Genomic DNA, 19,427 nt, shown 5'->3' on the forward strand with positions numbered 1-19,427 from the left:
GAAAAATATGTAAATAACTAGCTAAGTCGGTAGAGCTTTTAAGTTTAAAATGTCGGTCGAGCAAAAAGATAAAGTAATTTAATGAACAAAATGAGAGTAATTTAGGATAGCATTTCAACTCAAAAGAGAGACTCTAGGTTCCAGGTCTACGTGTTTCTCCAGGTGGTTAGAGGCAGTACTAATTCTCACTTCCACAACAACACTTGGTTGTTGGGAGACCGCATTTTTACCGGACATTGACAACTCCAGGGCAGCTGAAAGGAAAGACACGATAATATCACACTGATCACATACCTTGTAAGACTTCCTGTGGAGAATGATGTGCACACGAAATTCATTGGATAAGCTTTTAATTAGGTGTAATAACACACGCAACAACACTATACACTGTGACTTACAATAAAAAAAAAATTGAAATTTTCAGGATTGTTTCGCCGAAATGTTAATTTTCACTTTAAGGCCTGATTTATTTAGATTAAATGTTCGTGCACGATTCGATGCATCTTCGGTGGTTCTCCTCTTCTCCTGGATGTCTCCCGGTCTTCTTCTTGATCCTTGCCGTTGGCTCTGCTATCTTCCGCTTAGCAGAACGTAGGTCCCACGGAGGTCATGTTTCTCTTCCACATTAAAACATGACGATACTCTGCTTCCCTCCTGGTTCGCCTCCAGTCGAATATTCAGAGAACAATTAGCAATTCTCTGGATCTTGTGTCTGCAGTGGATCTTGGCACAGGTTGTTTCGCCTAACCTAACGCGATCCAGCCTGTTAGGTGGCTATTTCTCGACTAGCTAACTTCATCACCCTTATAGAGAAAGGGAAGATGACACTATCGGGTTCGCTTAGCAGATTATAATATCCTGCTCATAAAAAAATATGTTCGTACACCACTGTACTGTACTAAAAGTACACAGTTGCGAAGTTCGTCACGCAGGATTATGAACAAGAAATACTTTATATACACATTTGACGATGAATATCTGAACTAAGATAAATATTGACTATATGTATGATTAATAGTATAAGTATTTACAAAATGTTTGAGTACATAGCTCATATCATGAGCTTAAATGTTTGTAGCTAACACTGTCTCTTAGTATAACAGAGACACCAATTTCTCTGTCCGTCAAAACCGAGTTTTTCTATGCGAGCACACGAAGAGTGTCCCTCTCTTCCGATATCCAGACACGAGTTACCCCTCTTCTCCCTGCCTCCTTGGTTTTGTCAAAACCACCTTCCACCCAAAAAAACTGGGCTCGCCTCATAGCTTTTGCGAGTCTTATGACGGGGTGAAGTGGGGAAGAAAAGGGGTTGCCTACAGAGGTCATTGTCCCCTCTGACCTGAATTTACACTTTCACTGTTTCTAATGTACATCATTTGAAATTGTTAATAGATACTCGCAAACTGATGTGTCCACAGTATAGCTGAGATGTCTAGCTTTAAAATGATGTATAGCACTTCACTAATCATGTTCTTATTAACCATGTATTTTATGTTTTTCTCACAAAGATCGCTTAATTTTCGGCTGAGAGGACACGCTGCTCTCATGCAGACCTGACAGTCCTGACACCTAGCGGGATTCCTCCGCGACCACTCACCTCTGTGAGGGGTTGCTATGTGAAGTTGTCATATTTTCATTGTTTTTGTTAAGTTAAAATATTTGTCAACATACCACACACGAGAATTAACACCTATATACAATAAGACAGCTTATTTGTAAGTGTGACATGCTGTCATATCTTTAAAACATAGAAATTTTACATTTTCTCCCATGTTGGTGCAGTTTTTCCCCTCAGGACGTCGCCTGCTAAGATACCGGATGTTTATGCTCTTACATCTATCATGCATTCCTTCCATGAAGTACTGCCGGACTTGCCGTCCTGTACTGAAATAAGCCTTTTTTGATACGACACAAAAATAACACAATACAGTGACTAACCTAAGCTATATTCTACACTAACGAAATACCAAGAAAATCTTTACAATATTGAAAGAATTACTTGTGGAAGTAAAATTATCTACAGGGGTGAAGGATTCTACATGGAATGCTCCGTTCCTCGGTTTTCTCTGGTGAGGTGAGGGGAGCTGCGAAATTCGAGGTTGGATTCTAGCTGGCCGAATTTTCGTTGGAAGTGACGCTAGCTGCTAAAAAGGTGTTACTTCTGGTTAACTTCTAAAATTATCACACCTCTTTGTAGTCGAAGTTTCGCATGTACTTACGAACTCCAGCCAGCAAACTTAAACAATGGCTGCTCCCGACTTGGAGTCTACAGGTACACATCGTCTCTGACCATAGTAATTTTCCCATATGTATCTATCACAGGTTTATGCACACTGAAGATTCATCCATATTCTCTTCTTTCTAAAATTTTTAGTTAGCAACCCTGGACCAGCTGCACTTAAGTCTTGGGTGTTCTTTTCCTTGAGACAACGAATCTCCCAACTTTGCTTCTTTTTTTTTTCTGTGTGCTGGGTTCATGCGATGTACCGTCTAGCTTCCTAAGATTTCCAAAGCATTGCTTTCTGCACATATTATTCTCAATCGAGGTGTTTAATTCAACTTCTATCTTGATTTAATCCTTACCCTTACATTTATATAACACACATAATAATAATAATAATAATAATAATAATAATAATAATAATAATAATAATAATAATAATAATAATAATAATAATAATAATAATAATAATAATAATAAAAAACACAAAAATGAAATAAACTATACACAATTACTTCCACAACTAATCCTTTACTTATTCTATCTTAAATGCAAATTAATATACGGAAAGTGTATGTGAATATGTAAATTATAGGAAAAATTAATTATATGCATATCACGATTTTAATACATTTAAATAAGCTAATGTATGTACGTTACAATCTTTCAACACGATCGAGCGCCTGTTCATACTGCACGGCCTGTGGAGGAGTTGTTACACGACCATAGCATGTAATGGACTGGCCTGCACACAGTCCTGACTTGAATCCTATAGAACACCTTTGGGATATTTTGGAACGCCGGCTTCATGCCAGGCCTCACCGCCCCTACATCGATACCTCTCCTCAGTTCAGGACTCTGTGAAGAATGGGCTGCCCATCCCCAAGAAACATTCCAGCACCTGATTGAAAGTATGCATGCGAGAGTGGAAGCTGTCATCAAGGCTAAGGATGGGCCAACACCATATTGAATTCCAGCAGTACCGATGGAGGGCGCCACGAACTTGTAAGTAATTTTCAGCCAGGTGTCCCGATACTTTTGATCACATAGTGTATATATGAACGGTGTACGCATGAGACAACAGGTGAAAGCGAAGAAGATTAGAGGATTAGAGGGGACCTTTTCTAAGTATGAAGTTTTACTGGTTCACGGAGCCATACTGATATAAGCAAGGGGGATCAGAGAAAAAAATGAAATCTTTAAGTTTTACGTCCCACGCTTATGCCGGTTAGGCTAAAGGAGACGGTGATGAAGAGAAATGAGTGATATGGTGGAATGAAGAAAGTGAGAGGAAACGGGAGAACCCCGAGAAAACCCACGAGCACGGTGTTTGTCCACCACAAAGTCCACAGGGATCCGAGAAGATTTATTTCGGAAAGACAAACTTAACGCTTCCGCAACCTTTTTGGTAGGAAGTCTCAAAAAAAGCATTTCCGATCGCGAAATTTCGACTAAGGCCTACAGATCCTGCGCCTCGTGATCCCTGAGGGGCCTCTCGGGCCCTTGGCGATCGCCAAGTAGCCAACGCGGCCAGTCTAGCACTCGCTCTGTCAGACAGACAAGTGACTATGATGAACTGGCACATCGCCTAGAAATTAGTCATGGTTCTTGATACACCTTCCGACCAAAAAAACCGGATCACTGCTCGTTGTTCCTCTTTGGTGCAAATTTCTAATGGAGTGGCCATGATCCATCTGAAAGAAAAGGAGCACAAATGGGAAAATTAGGATCAAACTTTCATAGCATGACCACAACAGCAAAACAATAAAATACACAAGGACAGAGGTCAGTATAGTGCCGAAAGTCTTTGATGGATTGCGGTCCCTAATACACCTTCCAACCACGGAATCCCGGTCAATGTTCGTTGTTCCTCTTTGGTGTTAACTTCTAATGGAGTGGCCATGATCTATCTGCAAGAAAAGGAACACAAATGGGAAAATTAGGATCAAACTTTCATAGCATGACCACAAGAGCATAACAATAAAAGGAAGACAAATGGAGGGATTAGGATCAAACTTTCATAGCATGACCACAACAGCAAAACAATAAAATACACAAGGACAGAGGTCAGTATAGTGCCGAAAGTCTTTGATGGATTGCGGTCCCTAATACACCTTCCAACCACGGAATCCCGGTCAATGTTCGTTGTTCCTCTTTGTTGTTAACTTCTAATGGAGTGGCCATGATCTATCTGCAAGAAAAGGAGCACAAATGGGAAAATTAGGATCAAACTTTCATAGCATGACCACAACAGCAAAACAATAAAATAAACGAGGGCAGAAATCAATATGAACAATGTGAGAAGACTTATGTCAAAATTTCGGATTAGTTTTGACTTATCCTCATATTATTATAACAAATAAATATAATTCACGTTGACTATTAATAAAATAAATTAAGAAAATTACAGTTGCAAAACATTGTCAATGATAACACTTTAACAAAAACCGGAACTGCAGTTCAGATTCTTTTTGTTATATTGTCATACGGTGAGAAAATGTGTTTACTTCTGTGTAAAGTCTCGAAACTATTATAAATAATCAATGCACCCTAGACAATATTACTTTACATGATATACCGTTTCACGACTCACTTATCTGCTTTCGATTTCCAGCCATTCAGAAAATCTGTATTTATTTCCGTGTTTCTAAAAGGTTGCAAACGGAAAGCTACTAGGTGGCTCGTGATAACAGTATCCCATGTAAAATAAAATTGTCTAGGGCGCTCTTGTTCCACATTTCGATTATCTTTTATCTATTTGAAGATATCACATAATTATTGTAAAATTAGCGGTATTTTAATTTCGCGGTGATTATGCCTCTTAAGTAAGAAGTTCTGAAGTGCCAAAGTGGCGATCACTCTCACTTTCCTACCCCTCATAAGAATAGTGTAGTTTTCACGTGTTTTTATACCACGTGTTAAATTGTAACCACGTATTTCTATATCATGTGCTTGTAATGGCTCAAGTGATAGAGCGTTGGTTTCTCATTGGGGAGGTCGTGGGTTCGATTCCCGATGCCGACCATCCTGACTGAGGTTTTCCAGTGTTTTCCTCAGTCCTACTAGGCAAATGTCGGGATGGTACCTGCTAAACAGGCTCTGGCCGATACCTTCCCAACTCCTTTCCATCGCTATTCTTGTTAGATTTCCAGTATAAAATGGCCTCTGAGCTGTATCTGGTGATTGTTAAATAAATAAGTAACCATTCCACAGACTACAACCACGAAGACGTCGTCCACCATCGCCAACGATCGGCAAGTGAGCAAACGACGCAGATGCAAGCAGTCAGCAATATTTCTACATAAAAGGAAACTAAACACAACAAAAGAGCTTAATCTCGCCCGGTTGATCAAATCATTAACTCTCATTGAGAGAACCATAACACCCTCTCTCAGACGGACGGTCATTAAAAAAAATACTTTTCCTACACGCTCTAAGTGGACGGCTATTCGATGCGTTCGCAACGCGTTTTTGTGGCTCATGTGCACGCTTGGAATCCGCTGATCATGTATGGATGGCTAATCACATGCGCTGCAAACGTGAAAGCAATAAAAACGCGCAGAATACGTCGGCTCGAGTGTATTTGGTGCGGTTCGGAACAATAGATCGCCTGATGTTTCGGAATCAGTAAATCCGCGAGGAACCGGTTCTTGGGGATCCGGTTTCCAGAACCGGTTCCGGAACTGGTTCCAGACCTGAATCCGAAAACTTAGTTTAAGAACCAGATCTTAGGAACCGGTTCCAGATCTGGATCCGAAAGCACGCAAAGACCCGTAAAGGAGGCACAAAGTTCACCTTCAAAACACTGTAAAGAGGACCACGCGCTTATCCCCTTCCCGCTCAGACCCGCTTGTGCCTCCCAGAAAAAAAACTTTTGGTCCACCAGTGGGTGTGTAGCCAAATGAGTGTCAGTTTGACTGTTTAGTCAATGAGTTTGCCATTACTCAGTTTGTTTAGACAAATGAGAGAAGCGGCCGCCGCCTGGGAGCATGACTGTCGCTTCCACCATTTCATCTAACACACTCTTCACAGCCTGCTAGCAGCTAGGGTTTACCGTAGGGATGGCTACAAAGTTCCGGTCCCGCGAGGAAGCAGTTCTTGGAGATCCGGTTTCCAGAACCGGTCCCAGACCTGGATCCGAAAACCCGGTTCCGGAACGGATTTTGGGAACCGGTTCCAGACCGGGATCCGAAAAACCGTTTCAGTCCTGGGTCCGAAAATCTGTTTCTGGAACCGGATATTCTAGAACCGAATCCGTTCAGAGCCGAAATCCGGTTCCAGCAGGAACCGGTTCTGGCCATCCCTTATTTTAGCACGAAACAGCTGTTTGAAAGATGCTTTGTGCATAGTATTGGAACTCTGCTATTATAAAGTATGTGCGTGTATAACTAACTAACTAACTAACTCTATGGCCTATGGAACCCGGAGGTTCAATGCCGCGTTCACAAAAAGCTCTCCACTGACTTCTATCCTTAGCCAATTGGATCCAGTTTCTACTTTGTATTCCTATTTCTGCGAGATCCATCTTAATATTGTCCTCCCATCTGCGCCTAGGTCTTCCTAATGGTCGTTTTCCGATTGGTCTTCCAGTGAAGACTTTGAAAGCGTTTCTACTTTCTCCCATTCTAGCTACATGACCTGCCCACCTAAGCCTCCTAGACTTGACGACCCTAACAATGTTGGGTAAACCGTATAAATTATATAGTTCCTCGTTACTAAGTTTCTGACATTCCCCATTCCCGTTCCTCTTGGGTCCGAATATTCATCTAAGGATCTTGTTCTCAAATACTTTCAGTCTATGTTCTTTCCTCAGAGTAAGCGACCATGTTTCACAACCATACAGAACAACGGGCATGATTATCGTTTTGTATATTTTAAGTTTCAAATTTCTCGACAGAATTCGCGACGACAAGAGATTTTGAACCGAATAGTAACACGAATTCCCTGCTTTTAGTCGACATTTAATTTCTTCGTGAATATGATTTTCGTCTGTTAATATTGATCCTAGATATTTGAAAGTATCCACTTTATGAAAATGTGCGTGTATAACAAAATAAAATTCACAAAACTACAAGGAAATTCCGAAAAATTAGCTAATCACAGAAAAATCTATATAACTCAATAGGATTATTTCTCGTGATTCGCATGAATGAGAGGAAACAAGGGTGTGGCAGTAAGGCCTGGAAACCCTGACTGGCTCGCAGTAAAATTTATAACTCTGGCGAAAGTAAAATTACTGATAGCCACTTGGATCGCGTTCGCTGCCGGGGTTAACACATCGGAAACGCATTCTCGTATAGCAGTACACTAACAAGGGACATGTTTCGGTTAGCACGCGAGGATCAACATAAAACTTGGTAGATATATACAGGACTAAGTACTGATCACTGTATGGTAAGTCATTCCCGTGTAAAACTCGTTTTCCGCCGACAGCGCCACCTATCCTTCGAAACACTAGCAGTTAGATTCCGCGTTAGGCGCTGAGTGAAGATCAGTCAGGTGCGTCAGTGTGTTGTAGTAAGCTCGAATTAGTGTTAGGTGTGGTAGTCAGTGTGGAAAAAATGGGGCGGGCTGTTGGCATTAACCCCCTTCATATAGTTGAGCTGTTAAAAGACAAACTAATTCGCATATTTAAGAATCAAACATCAGTTGGAGCAGAAGATGAATCATTTGCGACATTTTGGTGCAATTTAAGCATCAATGAGTACGAAAACGAATTAGAAATGATACACACATCGACACTCGACAGAGATGATAAAGAAAATGGCACGGCATAGCAAGATATCTATGATAGCAGTTCAGAACGGGAAGAAGACAGCAGTCCAGAGCGGGAACAAGGCATTAGTCAAAGCAAATATGACGTATCTTCAGCGTGAAAACTGAAAAGAACAGACATTTTATCGCAGTTTACGGACGAGGAAGTCCGGAGTATATATAAAGATTATCATGAAGGAGAATACAACTCGTATAGGAAGCTTCTGGCACGACACAAGTAAATTATTTCTTTAAGTAACTGCAAACCTATTTTCGATTATGGGCACGCGCTGTCTACCAACTTCGCTTCATTTAAAGGGAATGCGAAAATGAAACTCCAAACAATGAAGTGTGAAGTCATCAGATTATTTGACGAGGCGCAAGAGCATGGAATATCAGTGCATTACTGGTATTTACAGTGCTGGGCTTTCCAAGCGGCAAAATAAAAATCTTTAGAAACAAGCAGGTATTATTTCACGAATGAGTGCGACCTTCATCAAATAATCTGATGATTTCACATTTCACTGTTTGAAGTTTCATTTCCCAATTACCGGTTCCCACTCTGGACTGCTGTCTTCTTCCCGCTCTGAACTGCTATCATAGATATCTTGCTGTGCCGTGTCATTTTTTTTTTAATCATCTCTGGCGAGTGTCGATGTGAGTATCATTTCTAATTCACTATCGTACTCATTGATAATTAAATTGCACCAAAATGTCGCAAATGATTCATCTTCTGCTCCAACTAATGTTTGATTCTTAAATATGCGCCTTACTTTGTCTTTTAACAGCTCAACTATATGAAGGGGGTTAATGCTAACAGTGCGCCCCATTTTTTTTTTTTTTACACTGACTATCACACCTAACATTAATTCGAGCTTACTACCACACACTGACGCACCTGACTGATCTTCACTCAACGCCTACAACGCGGAATCTAACTGCTAACGTTTCGAAGGATAGGTGGCGCTATCGGCGGAAAACGAGTTTTACACGGGAATGACTTACCATACAGGACTTAGTCCTGTATATGTCTACCAAGTTTTATGTTGATCCTCGCGTTCGAACCGAAACATGTCCCTTGTAAGACGCATGGTCATTGATAGTCCCCAATCCAACACGCCCTGAAACGCATGGTCATTAGGCTCCTATAATTTCAACAAACCTTTAAATATTTAAAAAGCGAAAACTTTTACTCATTTGTAATATTTTTTATTCAAAAAAAGTTTTATAACAATAGATGATGGAAAGGTCCAAACTCCCGTGTACCATCTTTTAGCTCTACCTTAAAAGATAGAACATTACATGGTAGAAGCGTCGGTGTGAATGTATCCAGGGGAAGAATGAATATACAGGGTGTTTTAAAGCAACACCAACAACGTTTGGGAGGTGATTCCTGACACCAAGATTAGACGAAAAGTATAGACCAACCTGGGTGCACAAATGCTTCCTTTCGGAGTTATAGGCTGCCCAAAACTTGAAAAATGAAGTTTAAAGATCTATAGCTCCAATACTATGGGACCTGTCGTAGTCGGGTCAACACTTCACTTAGAAACTAGTATGTGCCCTATCCAAATACCCATGTTTTAGAATCATGTGCTACTTCCGCAACATTTTTTATAGAGGAAATTGGTAAGTACTTCAAATTATACACCCGTAGCCAAATTTTCTCTAGAAAAATTGTTGCGTGAATACCTTAGGATTCTAAAACATGCATTTTTGGATAGCGCATATATTAGTTCCTAACTGAAGTCTTGACCCGACTACGGTAGGTCCCATACTTTTTGAGCTATGGACCTTTAAACTTCATTTTTTTTTCATGTTTTCGGCAGCCTATAACTCCGAAAGGAAGCATTTGTGCACCCAGGTCGTCTATACTTTTTGTCTTATCTTGGTGTCCGGAATCACCTCCCAAGCGTTGTCGGTGTTCTTTTGAAACACCCTGTAGAATAAATTTAGAATTAGATATTGCTTTCTGGAAGAAGGTAAATGCAAGCTTTTTATATTTCTTTTGTTTTGATTTTAACACCCTTCGTCAGCACTTAGGCTAAATGGGCACGCACTTAGCCACGCGAAATTAGGAGATATGCCGCGGACCAATAGGTGAATTGCATGTATAAGTATTTTATAACTAGAAAGAACAAAATAATAATTGCTTTTGAATCATCTGAATAACATATTTTATATGGAATTAGTACTTGTTTACGAGGCAGTTAGTTCTTTAAGTCGGGTTATTGTGTACGAATTTGCATTCAAAAGAAGGAAAAGCAATTATGCTTGTGTTTATGAAATGACTTAATAAAAAATACATCTTACCACTTATTATATGATTTTACAGCTTTGTTGTATTCTTATAAGCTATAATCACTATTCACATAAAACTCAATGGTATAGTTAGTGTGCGTAAAACCAATTCTTTTTAATGAATGGACTGTTGAATAAGTCATTTTGTCTTGAAATATATCAGTCAAGGAGATGGCGCTGGCTTCATGACCTTGTAAGAGATCATTATCATTATCATAGGTATTCTGCCATTATTGGCAGGTCACTTACTACAACTGAGAGAATCTACCACGCTTCACGGTCTCCTGCTAACCTCTTCGTCGATTTTTCTATCTTGATATCGTCCATTAATTGTAATCTCCTTCGTCCCCTCCATCTATTTCCTGCCACCATATCCTCTAGTATGTCCGTCATGATACAGTTCCTTCTTAACCAGTGTTCTCTTCCTCTTCTTAATAATATCTAAAAGTGTCCTTTTCTCCCCCACCATTTCTAACTCCCTCTCACCCATTTTCCGCTCGATTCAGCTAATTCTCTCGATTCTTCTCCACACCCACATTTCCAAAGCTTCCAGTTGTTTTTCATCATTATTGCGTAATATCCATGTTTCTACCCCATATAATACTCCACACCAAACATTTCATAGTAAATGGTAAATTCAAAACCATATACTGTATACTGCACTGGTTTATTATTATTATTATTTGGTCTAGGAATTAATTCGTGCGGTTGGTACGCACACATTGAAGCTGTAGTACAAACACAAAATACATAAATACCTTAAGAAAAATATTGTCCATCGCTAGCCACCACTTTCGCCCATCTGTCAGGCAATGTACGGATTCCGTGGCGAAAGAAGTCCTCATCCTTGGAAGCGATCCAGTCAGAGACCCATGTTTCGATATCTTCTGAAGAAGTAAACCGCTGTCCAATCAAATCGTTGTTCATGCAATCGAACAAGTAGTAGTCCGAAGGAGCAACGTCTGGTGAATACGGCGGGTGGGGTAAAACTTCCCATCCGACATTTTCTAAATAGGTTTTGACTGGTTTTGCGACATGTGGGCGAGCGTTATCATGTTGAACAATAAGTTTATCATGTCTGTTCTCCCATTCTGGTCGTGTTCTGGCCAGAGCTTGCTTCAAACGCATTAATTGTCGTCGATAACGTTCTCCATTCATAGTTTCACCCGGTTGCAGCAGCTCATAGTACACCACACCTTTAATATCCCACCATATGCACAGTGCACAGTAAATATCTCGTTTTGGTTGTGATGGACCTGGTTCACCTGGTTTCACCCAGGCCTTTTTTCGTTTAGGGTTCTCGTAATGGATCCACTTCTCATCACCCGTAATAATTCGATGCAGAAACCCCTTTCTGCTCTGTCGTTGAAGCAGCAATTCGCAAATGGTTTTTCGTCTTTCAACGTCTCTGTCTTTCAATTCATGTGGAACCCAATGTGACATCTTTTGAATCATTCCCATGGCTTTCAAGCGTTTGGAGACTGTTGTTTGATCAACGCCTAATGCTGCTGCAAGTTGTTCCTGCGTTTGACACGAATCCTGCTCGAGCAATGCTGTCAATTCTTCGTCTTGAAATTTTTTTGGCTGTCCAGCTCGCTCTTGGTCTGCCAAGCCGAAATCACCACTTCTAAACCGTGCAAACCACTTCTGACACGTTCGCTCAGCTAGAGCATGGTCACCATACACTTCCACCAAAATACGATGACTTTCAGTCGCACTTTTCTGCATGTTAAAGTAATGCAGCAGGACACCCCGCAAAAACACTTTATCAGGCACAAATTGCGCCATGTTCACTTAACTACAAACTGGTGTTGTTGACGCTTTAATCCACTGCCCTATACTACGAACGATACGCGATGACAGGGGTTTGCAACACATGTGTGGATACACGGAACTGTGGGACGCTCCGTTCGTTGCGCCATCTCTTGTCCACCCGCACGAATTAATTCCTAGACCAAATATTATTATTATTATTATTATTATTATTATTATTATTATTATTATTATTATTATTATTATTATTATTATTATTATTATTATTATTATTTCTGGATAATAACGCTTTAAATCAACGCATCAATCAAATGGGGGCTGTCTCTATTATTGATATAAAGCGCGAAGCAGATGTTAATTGCACACTGCGTTGATACCGGCAACTCGCCATTTTTTAAACCTCAACAACATAAAATGCTCGATGTTCTTTTGATTACGTCATGGTGTACACTGAAAAGAGTCACGTATTGTCGTACACTACTGTTAGATAACACATTCCAGTCCTGTACACGCTCTGTTGTTCCAGTTATGCCCTCGGACATTCGGATGTTCGCTGTTCAAAAGTCGTTCTGTCATTCTACTGCTTCCAAGTTGGCAAGGGCATACCTTTAGGTCGAGTGAGGAGCGTACTGTCAAACAGCGACGTAGTGGTCAATATACATCATGATATGGTCAGGAGAACAAGGTATAGTCTATTATGTTTTTTTCTTTAGAAGCTTTAAAAAATGGTAGGTCAAAACTAGTACCGCAGCGTGCATTTTGCACCCGCTTCGCGTATCAATAAGAAGACCACAACTTAAATGATGTTTCTTGATATTTTGTGTATTTTCCAGAATTAAAATAAAATTTCCTTATCTTTTATCGTTTCGAATTTACTGTATTAACTTCATCAATAGAGGGTGCCTTCTCTGTCGAACCACTTGTCACTAGTTGAAAAACGTATGGTCTCCGCAGTGTTTTATTTTTTTTAACCACAAAATCTTTTAATTTAAAGCTTTGTGTCAAATAGTTGCTGAAAATGTCTCGAATTGTATTTTTCCTTCTCTTAGTGATGCACTTCATTCCCACAATTCACCCACTTACTTAAACTCATATTTGTATAGGGGTCTTCTTAAATATGGTAACTATAATATTTTCTGACAATAATTTTGATGGGGTTGTCGATATAAAGAGGGTTATAATATGAGGAATATATTTTTTCAACCAAGAGTTACGTTAAGCCAACAGAGAAGAGTCATGTCAGATGACGAAACGAGGATAAGTCAAAGCTGCTCGGTGGACTCCTGCACACCAATAGAAAGGTTCTACCGTTTAATCATTGTAGAGCAAGGAGCATAAAATCTTATCGAGTACAATCGAAGCGCCCGCCAAGTGTGAAGTACGTGATGCAATTCGATTTCTTCATTCGGAAGGACATAATACAGACGTAATTCATCATTGGATGAGTAAGGATTACGGTGGGAACTTTATAAGTGATTGCTGTATACACAAGTTCTACAGAGTTTTAAGAAAGACTTACCGGTGTACACATGGTTTTTGAACCGTCTTGGAATTTCAGGAAAATCAACAGCCGCTTCGAGAAATCGAACTAATTAATGTAGTTCACATTTGGTTTTTGTTCTTTTCTGCTGAAAAGTATTTTCACTCTAAGTAAAATTAAGCAGCGATCATGTCAGATTTTACGTTTCAAGAAAGAAAGAAAAACCATAATAGCTTCAATGACATTTCATCACTCTACCTGAATCGCCTTAGAAAATGTCAATCAGAATGATGGCCGCAATTAGAACCCAGGACCTCCCTAATGCTGGAACGATGTGCCAATCGAACCAACTGCCACTGTGTGTCACACTATGACATAGTTTGATGTTATTTTTTAGTTTTCTCAAAGCATGTTAAACACGAATGGCCCCTGTAATTCAACAAGGAATTAATTATATACGATAATGAAATTGTAATTCATCGTAATACGGCTCATGACAAACGCTTTACCGTTTTCCGTTTTATATTGTAAATGTCAGACAGGTGCGGATCCAGGACTGATTTCTGGGGGGGGGGCGGTGGGTTGTCATACTGCTACTTTTAAGGGCTCCAAACTTTGGGATGGGTTTTATTTATATATAAAATAAGAAAGTTTCCTCTCCTGCCCCCGATCGCCCCCCTCTGGATCCGTCCCTGATGTCAGATCCACCAGTATTGTAACAGAACGATGCTTGAGCGATTGACGGTAGAAATTCAAACTCCGATTACTAATAATTTCACAGCCTTGTTTTATTACAATTGTAAACTTTTTAGTCAGTGGAGAGGAGGGCGTGGACCATGGGTAGAATTGATTGTGATGGTTTTTAGTAGGTAGTGGGCCAGAGTGGATCGTGGGTCAGAGTGAGGCACAGTGAGTGGCAGATCAGTGGTTCATGGGTCAAGTTTTCATTGATCCACGCCATCTCTGCCTTTAACTATCTCCCCCTTTAAAAATATCCTAGCTACGCTACCAATTTCGAACTATGGCGATACTCAAACTGCTTCAGTAAACACTGGCGAGCATGCGGGTAGTCGCCTGCACTCTATCACTTCTTAATGCTAAACATTAACTTCAAAGAGAAAGTAAACTTCTCTTATACATCTTTCGTCAAATTTCATGAGAAAGAAAGTCTAAAATTTTAGAGAATAATTATGTTATTATCAAAAGCAAAGCTTCAACCTTCAGCCTGATCTAAATTGTTTGATAAGAGTTTCGTGAATGAAATGTCGATAGGTTCGTCATAATTTCAAGAGTGATAGTGAGATGACGTCACATATCATTCAAGAAGGCGGACTGTAAATGCTGTGCTGGTAAATTTAAACGAACCAATGTAAATAATTGACACTTTGTATGGGGTCGCAGATGATACGGCGCTTGTAGTGGAATCTGAAGAGAAAACCAATAATATGCTACAAAACTTTAGGAAGGGCTGTGGGGAATATAGGATGAAAATAAATGATAGAAAGACAAAAGCCATAGTGATTGGGACGAAGTGATTGATATCAAACATGGAAGTAGTAGGGGGGGGGGATAGAACAGGTTACTAGCCTTTGATACCTGTGTTTGACACTAGTGATCATATGAAGTGTGAACCTGAAATAAAAGCAAGCATAAGAATGACGAAAGAAGCCTTTAGGAGGAAGAAAATATTGTTTTATGGAATCTTGATTAAAGAGTTGAGAAAAAGATTCATAAAACGCTTCGTGTTGTAGGTGTCAGAAACATGGACATTACGCAAAAATGACGAAAAACGACTGTAAGCTTTCGAAATGTGGGTATGGCGAAGAATGAAGAGAATTAGCTGAATCAAGTGGAAAACGAATAAGGGAGTGTTAGAAATGGTGGGGGAGAAAAGAACAATTTTAGATATTATTAAGAAGAGGAAGACAAACTGGCTAGGAGATTTGCTAAGAAGGAACTGTATCATGAGGGACGTGCTAGAGGGTATAGTGGCAGGAAAGAGAGGAAGTGGGCGAAGAAGACTACAATTAATAGACGATATCAAAAGAAACAAATCGTACGTGAAGACGAAGAGGTTAGCGAAAGACCGTCGAGCATGGAAGCTGCTAGCTCAGTTACGGCAAATGACCTGCCAATAATGGCAGAATACCTATGATGATGATGATGATGTATGGGGTCAGCAAATGAAAAGACTCGGAAAAAGTCATAGGTATACGGCGCTAAAGAGATGGTAACTTATTCTCACCATCAACCTCATGAAGTGAGCATGAAGTGAATGAACAAGTTCCAAGTCATAATGTGAGCGTAGTGAGGTCGAATGGGTGTGATATCAAAAACGTTTTGTGAGTGTGAGGTTGAGTGAGCATAATGGCAGTCTAAGAATGTAAGCATGAGGCCAGGTAAGCGTAATAGCTGAGCGATGTGAATGTGAGTTAGAATAAACGTGAAGTATAGTTGAGGCTAAATCAAAGTGGGTACATTTGGAGAAAGTACTCCAGAAGTAGCTACAGTTATATACTTTATTAGGTTTTATAATCCTTAATATGCATGGGGAACAGTGGCGTATTTACGATTTTGTTTCGGGGAGGGCTTTGCTAACTTTTCGGGGGGGGGGCGCTTTGCCTGAAAATGTGAAAATTCTGCAAGATATTTCATATACTTTACTATAGTAAGTAAGATTTCGGGGGGCTTAAGCCCGGAAGCCCCCTCTAAATACGCCACTGATGGGGAATGTTTTGTTTTACACAGTCTAGTATTTTTGCTACAATAAATCACCTTTGCTATATTCATATAGTATTCTGTTATCTCAAAATTGTTTGACTTTGAATCTTGAAATCCCATGAATCCGGGAAGTCAGTAAATGAGCAAGATTGCAAGCTTATTTTCTCCTTAACTGTCACAAACAGTAACAGTAATTTTGCCTTGTACTTCCATTAGGAAACTTTTCTGATGGCCCTCGTATATTGCAATTTTTAAAAAAAGAATCCGTTAAATGACCTTACATGAATTTTATGTTACAGTGATTTTCTCCTTTTAACGCCTACGTCCGCTTTTGCTGCTTTGATTGCATTTTATTCTTTAACTTGTTACATTGTTACGCTGAATATTTTAGTACCAGTCGTGTTGTGACTCCGAGAAGAATAATAGCAAGACGAAGAGCCATCTGTAAAGTAGAAGGCTTGTTATATAACAGCATTTAGCAGTGGATCTTCCATTTTAAAGAAGCCATGCCACGCCGTTTAAGAAATCTGGTATGGGTTAGCCAATTTCATCATCTTTCTTTTCTTTCCATGCTGAACTGAATTAAGGAGAAGAGAAGGTGCTTTGGTAGAAGGGAAAATGGCGAACATGCTAGGAAAGAATAGAACTGTCTCCATTCTATTAATTCCATATTATTTTTCTTCTTTCTTCTCTGATATTGTGTATATTATTTAAGTGCCATCTATTAAACTGAGATAAATTTGATCAAATTACTTTTGATTAGCAGGCAGAATTTAGTTCTTAAGAGGCCTCATCACGGCGAAATTAAAATACCGTTCATTTTACAGTAGGCCTAATTATGTGATATCTTCAAACAGATAAAGATAATTGAAAAGTGGAACAAGAGCTCCCTAGACAACATTATTTTACATGAGATATCGTTATCATGACTCACTTATCTGCTTTCGATTTCAAGCCATTTAAAAAATCTGCATTTATTTTCGCGTTTCTAAATGGCTGCAAACGGAAAATTACTAGGTGACTCGTGATAACGGTACCTCATGCAAAATAATATTGTCTAGGGTGCTTTTGTTCCATATTTCGATTATCTTTTATCTATTTGAAGATATCACATAATTACTGTAAAATTAGCGGTATTTTAATTTCGCAGTGATTAGGCCTCTTAATACGTATATTTTCCTCTTCTTTACCAGATTGTTTTTTTTTAGAAAAAAAGAATAATTACTACGTTTTATATATTACAAGAATTTAATAGAGCCATAATTAAATCAACATTCCAGTTTACATGTTGAGCTGAAACCCGAAAGTACCGGTAACCCCTATCAAAGATGGCGTGGGTCAATGAAAACTTGGCCCACCACCCACCGTGACTCACTCTGACTCATGACCCACCATCCATCATAACCCACTGTGACCCACTTCGACCCACTACCCACAATAACCTATTCTGTCTCACTACCCACAAAACCCCATCGTCACCAACTCTGACCCATGATTCACGCCCTCCTCTCCACTGACTAAGAATTTACATTTGTAATAAAACAAGGCTGTGAAATCATCATTAATCGGAGTTTGAATTTCTACGGTCAATCGCTCAAGAACCGCTCTGTTACAATACCGGTGGATCTGACATTTACGATATAAAATGGTAAAGTGTTTGTTATGGGTCATATTACGACGAATTTAAATTTAGTTATCGTATATAATTTTTCCTTTTTGAATTACAGATACTTTTCCGTGGGAGATAGGATGAAATTTAAGTCTCAAATCAAGGTAAAGTAGATCAATGTAAAGGGGATAAAACAGTGTGAAATTCGACTGTCTCTCAATAACCAAGTAGTAATTCTTATTGTTATTATAATTACAGATTTCAATATCCAAAAGTGCCTGAAGTTTTTTTTTTTTTTTTCACATAGATATATTCATCTCAGGTAAGTAAATAGAAACAAATGGGAAAGGAAGAAAAATGAACGCCTTGAAAGTAAAATATAGACAAATTCACCAATGTTCAGAAGATGCTGTGTACAATACACTGAACAGAGTGGGTCGTAGTAGGTCCTTGGGTCAGAATGGGTAAGTGCGTCATGGTGGACCGGTGGGTCAGAGTGCGTCACGGTGGGTGGTGGGTCGCAGTGGGTCACTTCCTGTGATCCTCGACCCACTGACCCACTCATAAATCTTGTCTAGCTTAATCCACGATCCACTGACTCACTGTATCTCTGACCCCTATGCATGTTTCGAATTTTGACGGTTTTCAAGTTAGGAAATATATGTTATCTGATGAAGCTATTAACAGCACTGTATTCCAAAGCGTCACCATTTTCAAAACAGAATTAATCGTTTCCGGGTATAATGTGAAATTCTCAGCAGCATTTCTGGAGTGATTGTGCAAATGTATTTCGAATGGCTTCTGCAAGTTCGTCAGTTGTGTGTTACTGAGTGCTGGTAACTTTTTGCTTGGTACCGCTACAATGCATTATCACACAACGACAGATTGAGACTTCGTAGAGACCAGTTCAGAGGTGCTGGTAACTGTGAAGAACCTCGGTCCATCCATGTGTTGGAAAACACTTCATTTAGAGATATTCTGCCAAGGTAAGCGAATAATGTGTCGGTACTTTATCTTGCTGAAACAATATTTGATTGGAAAATCCTAGAACTTGCACTTGAGGGACAAGCCAGTCCTGCAACAGGCTTAGTTAGGTTACATGGATAACAGCACCGTCAAAGAAATATAGCCCGAACTGGGGTGTTGTTAATATTCCAGCCTGAATTATAACGTCGGGGAGATTTTCTACATCAGTAGACCACACACGTACACACACACACACACACACACACACACACACACAAACACACACACATCCGAAAAAAATTACTTTTCCACGCAAAGCGACTATCTGGAAAACATTGAACAATCGCTCACATGTGGCATATCGTTTCATTCTGTCATCATCATCTAATACAACGCCTCCCAGGGGAGTTGGAACAAAAAGGGGCGATAAACTAGTTATGGGCGTTTGATGCAAGGGAAACGTAAACGATAAGATGGATAATGTAAAACAAATTATAGAAACAAGATTTCCTGTCTTTTTATGTATATTGGGGAAAGGGTGCCAAAGTATTTATACAGTTACAAGAGTTCTTGTTTTCTTTACAGGGTTCTTGATTATGAAC

This window comes from Thermobia domestica, chromosome 16 (genome assembly GCF_964235325.1).
Source record: "Thermobia domestica chromosome 16, izTheDome1.hap1.1, whole genome shotgun sequence".
NCBI lineage: Eukaryota > Metazoa > Arthropoda > Insecta > Zygentoma > Lepismatidae > Thermobia > Thermobia domestica.